Source organism: Benincasa hispida, chromosome 1, assembly GCF_009727055.1.
Source record: "Benincasa hispida cultivar B227 chromosome 1, ASM972705v1, whole genome shotgun sequence".
Lineage (NCBI taxonomy): Eukaryota > Viridiplantae > Streptophyta > Magnoliopsida > Cucurbitales > Cucurbitaceae > Benincasa > Benincasa hispida.
This window is the reverse complement of record NC_052349.1, coordinates 5,075,834-5,083,152: the sequence shown is the minus strand read 5'-3', so window position 1 is coordinate 5,083,152 and position 7,319 is coordinate 5,075,834.

The following is a 7,319-nucleotide window of genomic DNA, read 5'->3' as shown; positions in this document are numbered from 1 at the left end:
ATAAAGATGAACAAAATGATGATAACATTTTTTATCAATATATATTTGGTGAATTTGAATTATTTAGGTAGAGGGTACGACCATTAAGGGCGTCAACTTTACAGACGCTATCAGCGAAGGAAAAGTGTATTGCACATTGATACATTCTCAACAATTCTAAAGAAATAATAGACTATCGCAAGTACATTTCAAACCTTTTCCTTTTCTAAATTCTTGGGTATCTCCTTTGAGATAACATTTAAATGATAAATATAATAGGCAACATTTGAGGTTAATTCGTCGTGAAGCTCAAAGCGCCTCTAAATTATATATAAAACATCAACGCAAATTTTTCGATTGGTTCAAATCTCAGATATACATAGTCATTTTGTAGGCAACGGTAGAGGGATGATTCATTCTTCGTATTCATTTTTAATGTATAAGTAGTTATCAGGTTTTACAACGGCACGAGAGAGAAGATATCTCCGATGATTTCTTTTCACTTGCAATGGGACCTTCATCTGAGGTGCACTCTTACAATGGATGCATTGTTAATGAGGTACGGTTTCACACTGTAGAGCGTGATAATCGTCGAGCTACACAAAATAGTGGAGTCATAGTGGCCGGGGAGATCAGTGAGAACACAAGTGTGGATAACAATTTCTATGGTGTTGTAGATGAAGTATTAAATTTGCAATATGCGAACAGAAAACACGTTTTCTTGTTTAAGTGTAGATGGTTTGACATAGATAACAACAAAAGTAATAGGACACATGTGGATTTAGGATACAAATCGATCAATACATCACACTTTTGGTATGTCGACGAGCCTTTCATCTTTGCTATCCAAGAACAACAAGTATTTTACATTGATGACATCAAACATGGTAGCAATTGCAAAGTTGTTCAAGTTGTCCAAAATAAACGAATATGGGATGTACCGGAAGTGGATGATGTTGAAAACGCACAACTAGATTTACTAGAAATTGTTAGTGGCGTCCGAGTGGATGAAACCATCGAGGAGGTTACTTTATGCAGAGTTGACGTTAATCCTACAGTTGTGGAAAGACCAATTACTATACATGGCGATCATGACTTCATAAACGATGATGATAAAGAACAATTATCTCCCAATTGTTGGTGGCGTCAAGTGCTGATGAATAATTTGAATTAGATTACGATGATGAGTAATGATGTATCTACTAAATTCTCTTTTTCTCTAGCTTACACGTATTTATTGTTAATTAAATTATTGTTTTTCTCTCTTTTGTGTTTGTATAGGAATACGATGTACCCCTATAGGCCAACGAGAGGCTGATGAAGAATTCCAGGAGTTTATATCTAGCAACACGCGTATCTTCTGTGGTGATACTTCAGGTTGGTATATTTGAATATATTTCTGTTTAACTTGAAATGAAACACTCATAAACTGTTTTATATTTTTTTATTCTTCAGAATAGTGGTCAGCATCCAATCAGAAGAAGCGAGAGCATCGTGGAACATTGAGTTGAGAAAATACGTACAAAAAAATGAGAGAATCACGAATCGTATAAAGAGGGGGAGGCAAAACCGATATCTCAACATTCGATTCGGAGTAATTCCATCGGCGTCTCTGTGAGATCCCATTTCCAGTATGTTGTTGTACTTTTGCTGAGGTTCCAAACGAGTTCATAGAATTGGCTAAAAGTCAATTATTGGTAAGTAATTATAAGTTTATTCTTTCACAGTCATGAACATCATCTATGCTAATTCTTCCCTCCCTTTTTGTAGGCTCATTTTGATCTTGATCTGTCCAGTCAATGACTTAACCGTTTCATAGAACATCAAATGCAAAACTCATTCAAAGAATTTAGATCAGATTTGCACAGACATTATAAAAAGTGTGGAGATCCTCAGCAAGCACGTGTCAGTTTGCCTACTTGGCTTTAAAATAGTCCAGAAGATTGGTACTTTTTGTGTGACCGCTTCGAGAGTGAAGCGTTTCAGGTACAATATTTATGGCATGTATCATTTGCTGCATTTACTAATACATCACACTATTGACATATTTTTTTTTCTTCAAATGTAGGAAATGTCTGTGACAAATCGGAAGAATAGAGATAAATTACCGCTCGACCACGTAGGTGGATTGAAGTCATTCCTGCAAATTCAGGCAGAGTTACAGGCAAAGGAGGGTCGAGAAATAGGATGTGTTGACCTATATAGGGAAACACACTCTAAAGATGGCAAGTTTGTGAACGAGGCAGCTGAAAGTGCACATGTAACATTTTTTTTCTTTACTGTCGTATTTTTTTTCACTTTTAACTTTAATCGCTCGTTCTTACCCATTTAATTATTATGTCTAGCATCAAATGTTGGAATTACAATCCAGCCCTTGTACTGTAAAAGGTTCTCAACCACTAATAGGAGATGAAATCTGTGAGACAGCTTTGAGTAGACGACCCGAATATTCAAAAGGTCTAGGTTGGGGGCCTTAAGCCTAAGTCAAGAAGGAGTACCATGTCATCAAGCTCGTCATCTACTCAAGAAAAGGAGGTGGGAATTGATGAATTAAGAATCAATTTCCAACAGTCTCAGTCAAGGATTAAGGAACTCGAAGACGTTCAGAGAAGAATGCAAGAGGATCATGCGAGACAAATGGAAGAAATGAAAAAGATGATTGAAGATATGATACAATCACATAGAGGAGACCCATCAAATTAGGTATGATTACTACATTATTTAGTTGTATAATATGTTGCTATCCTGCAGTTATGATAGCAAAGTTTAGTTATGTCTTAAGTAGCTTTATGCAGTTATGGTAGCAAAGTTTAGTTATGTCTTTAGTTATGTCATTTAAAGCTTCAACACTCTCATATAAATTAGATAAGTATCCCACCATGCCTTGATGTTTCAAAAGCCTAATCACAGCCCCTCAATCTTGCTCTCTCCCTGAATCTCGCTTACAAAGATGCCCTCAGCAGCTTCACACCTTGATTGACATCCAAAGTAATGACTTTTTCCACCAAAGCACCAACTTCTTTGATATTAAACTTGTTCAGGGGAGTAATACTAGAAATGGTGGACATTGGTTTCACAGTCAAATCATCCATCACCATGCCACATCCTTCACAAACCCTTATCCCACATTTCTTTTTGCCTATGTAGTTGCACTATTAGGTGGATTCACAAATTCACAGGCTTGGTTCATAACATACGAACAACTCGAATAAAGATATTTAGGATTACTAGAAACTTTATAGTCACATCTATAAGAGCACATGTATCACTTCATTTGATCAGTTGAAGATTTAATATTAGGCAAAAGTAAGGTAGAGCCAGACAGTGAAACTTTAGGCTTCAAAAGGGTGTCTTTGCTCTGATTTGGTTGTAAATATGTGTCATTTAAAGCTTCAGCACTCTCATACAAATTAGATAAGCATCCCACCATGCCTTAATATTTCAAAAGCCCAATCACAGTCTTTGAATCTCGCTCTCTCTCTGAATCTCGCTTGCAAAAATGCCTTCAGCAGCTTCATATCCTAAATGACATCCAAAGTAATGACTTTCTCCACCAAAGCACCAACTTCTTTGATATTAAACTTGTTCAGGAAAGTAATACTAGAAATGGTGGACATTGGTTTTCTAGTCAAATCATCCATCACCATGTAAGGACTAGAATCTCTCTCTCTCTCTGCCTCTCGCTCTTTCCCACCATGCCTTGCAAAACATATGTTAATTTAATTCAATTTTTTTTAAAATCTTAAAAGGGATCACTATTTTATGCCCTGTTTTAATTTAATTAAGATGTGTAATTGTGCTTTTGTTCGTTCATGCTTGCATATGAATATGATTCATATCATTGAATTTTGTAATGTAAACAACGAATAAGAAATTCTCAACTGTTATATTTATCCTAAACTCATAAGAAATTCTCAACTGTTATATTTATCCTAAACTCATAAGAAATTCTCAACTGTTATATTTATCCTAAACTCATAAGAAATTCTCAACTGTTATATTTATCCTAAACTCATAAGAAATTCTCAACTGTTATATTTATCCTAAACTCATAAGAAATTCTCAACTGTTATATTTATCCTAAACTCATAAGAAATTCTCAACTGTTATATTTATCCTAAACTAATAAGAAATTCTCAACTGTTATATTTAATTAAGACGTGTAATTGTGCTTTTCCTTTTCTTTTGATCTTATTTTTATTATTAAATTAGATGGAGCCTTAACTTGTGATAACAAAGGAATTAAAAGGGAGACTTAAGCAAATTACATAGTAAAGGGGTAGTTAGCCTAATGAGCCCTTCTTATATACTTCTCATGCAAATTTAATTTTTGAAGATGCTGTGTTCGAGAAGTGTTCTAGATGTTTATCGATATAAAATTTCAATGTTTTTGTTTTATTATAGAATGCTGTTCAGAGATGAGCTAGGACAATTGTTGAAGATGCTGTGTTCGAGAAGTGTTCTAGACGTTGTTCTAATTTTATTTCTTTTATGTATTTCTGATATGAATGTTTATCGACTTCGTTTGGATATTGTAATTTTTTACTTGTTATAAAATGGACTTCATTTTCATTTATGTGAATCTTTATTTGGTATAATATGTTTCACAGGATTTCAGATCAAATTTTAAAAAATTACAAACGATATATTAAAATTTAATACTCTCCACGTATATAGGATCCCCCGACGCACTCTAAAACGGCGTCGGGAGTTAGGGGGAACTCCCTATGCATTGTAGCTCGTCGGGAGTTCCTGGAACTCCCGACGCCACGTAAGCATCGGAAGTTCCCCCTAACTCCTGATGCCGTTCAAAAGTTCGTCGGAAGATCCTCTCTCGACGACTGTTTATGTGTTGGGAGATCCTCTCTTGACGAATTTTCCACACTTTCCCAACGAAATATGACGTCGAGAAAAGCCAGAATTCCTGTAGTGCTACATGATGTATTCCAAAAATCACAAGACTAAAATTCTACCATCCACCACACACTTCTTTGAAGTATATAACCTATAATGGTTGAATAAAACATTTACACAAAAAAGGTTTTGGGCATGTCCATGTAGCCACATATACAATTTATAGGAAGTCCATCAAATATAGCGACCTAAATATTCAGCCCATTCCACGCGTATTTCATCCTATTCAAGTTGCGAGTATGAGATCCTCGTATCAATCTATAAAACATAGAAAGTGAAATATACATATTGTTTACTATTTACACTATCTATAATGTTACAATATATATAAGTAGTTTAAAGACATACCACATCTATTATAATATTCTTCTCTTTAGTCATGATTTCTCGCATACATCTCATAGCATAATACCCACGTTCGACAGTTCCCACTTGTAAAAGACACTACAATACAAAGCCAATAATTAATACACATATCATACAGGTGCATTAAATAAATATCATTCTATTAATTTTTTCAATGCTTTTATACTTACCTTTACTGTTTTTTAGAATGTGGTTTTTCGAGTCTTTTGCAAAAAAAATTTCGACTGAAAGATGATCATTGCCCTACATTTGTCAAAGAGTATAGTATAATACTCAGAATGAAATAAACTTTACAAAAAAAAAAAAAAAAAAACTTAAGCAAAGTTAGCTTACATATTTGTTATGTATTTGATATCTTCTCGTGAACTTGTTCTCAATGTGTCAAGGTAGTACACCACGTCATCATACGCATCAATAATAGTTAACGACCAATGATCACTAAATAAAATACACAACTAATTAGTATGGAACATGAAGGTAGTTCGTTACATTAAGGTAGAATAGAGTACAAAGAGCTTTCAAGTACAACGATCCCAACACAATTCTACATTGGAACAAAACAGGAAAAGGTAGAACATGAGTATAACTAATTATACTTACCGGGGATTATAAGAAGTAATAACTAATTGACCGTGTTCAGAAGCCATTAATCTACTATGAAGGTTCCGAGCTCTAACTTCTCGAGTATTTTGGCCCGTGGATATAAGAGATGGATCTACAAAAATATACTTTGACCATTTATTTGAATCAACAATGAATGAGTGTAGGTACCTACAATAATAGATCGAACACATCAACTTACTATTAATTAATAAAGTGATAATATATCATAAACAAATAACATTTACTTATGCGATATAAGCCATCATTAATAAAGTCTTCACTTTTTGCATGCTACAAAACTCGATCACATCTTCTCGCAGAACATAACTCTTTCGGCCAAAACCAAAGAGCTCAACAGGTAGTTGGAAGGAAATACTAGTCCCATCGACCATTACCTTTTCAACGTATCTAAGAATAGACTTCAAGGATATTGATAAATTGGATGGTGCACTAGTAACTTCATTCTCTTTCGACATCGTCTTTGAAGCTTTTTCCTAGTACAATAAAGATAGAACATGAGTAAAATGTCCATTCTTAAATAAGATAGAATAACATGGAACTTATGCAATTCACCTTCAAGATTGGTGGTACACTAATAACAATCACTTCCTCGTCCTTTCCCGCATTCTCTGAAACTTTTTCCTAAAACCACCAAGTTATAATTTTATATGTAACTAATAGTAAATTTACCTCATAATACAATTCACCTTCAAGATTGGTTGTACAATAATAGCTTCCATCTCCTTCACCCTCTTACTTTCCTCATGTGTTGTTGTTGTACTAACAACTTCCCTCCCCTACGATATAAATATAATAATACAAATTAAATAAATTAAAAATTATCATAACTAATAGTTGTAACCTTAATGCAGTTCCTTCACCTTCTTCCCTTCCTTAATCTTTCGGATTTTATTCTTGGAGCAACTACCATGCTCAGATCTTAACGTGTTTGGAATTTTATCCAACTCCTTAATGCGCTTACGAAGTGCTTCATTTTCATCAACAATTTTTTTGTGTGTATCCTCTCTTTTCGTTGTATGGAAGTAAACGAAATGTGTAATGAAACCACCCACCCTAGTACACGTCCATCATATATCGGAGTACCCAAGGCTTGAGTCAAAACATCATTCGGTGAATCATTTTTTTTGGAAAGTGGGTCTTCATTCTTTATGATCTCATCCTAAATGGAAATTATATTTATTCAATAACACATATAAAATATTATAATGATTTCATACAAACGTAACATTGGTAATCTTACTATTCGGTTGGCGACTTGTTGGACATCTCCATTGTCATACTCTTATTTTTTGTTTGTCCGAGTTTTTTTTTTCCACATATTGGCTCGTCCAAAATCACATTTGTTGGACAAAGGTAATTTTTTCTGCATAATAAACATATTGTTAGATATAAGAATATTTGTAAAATAGTTAAACTTAAGAATATTCTTACCATTT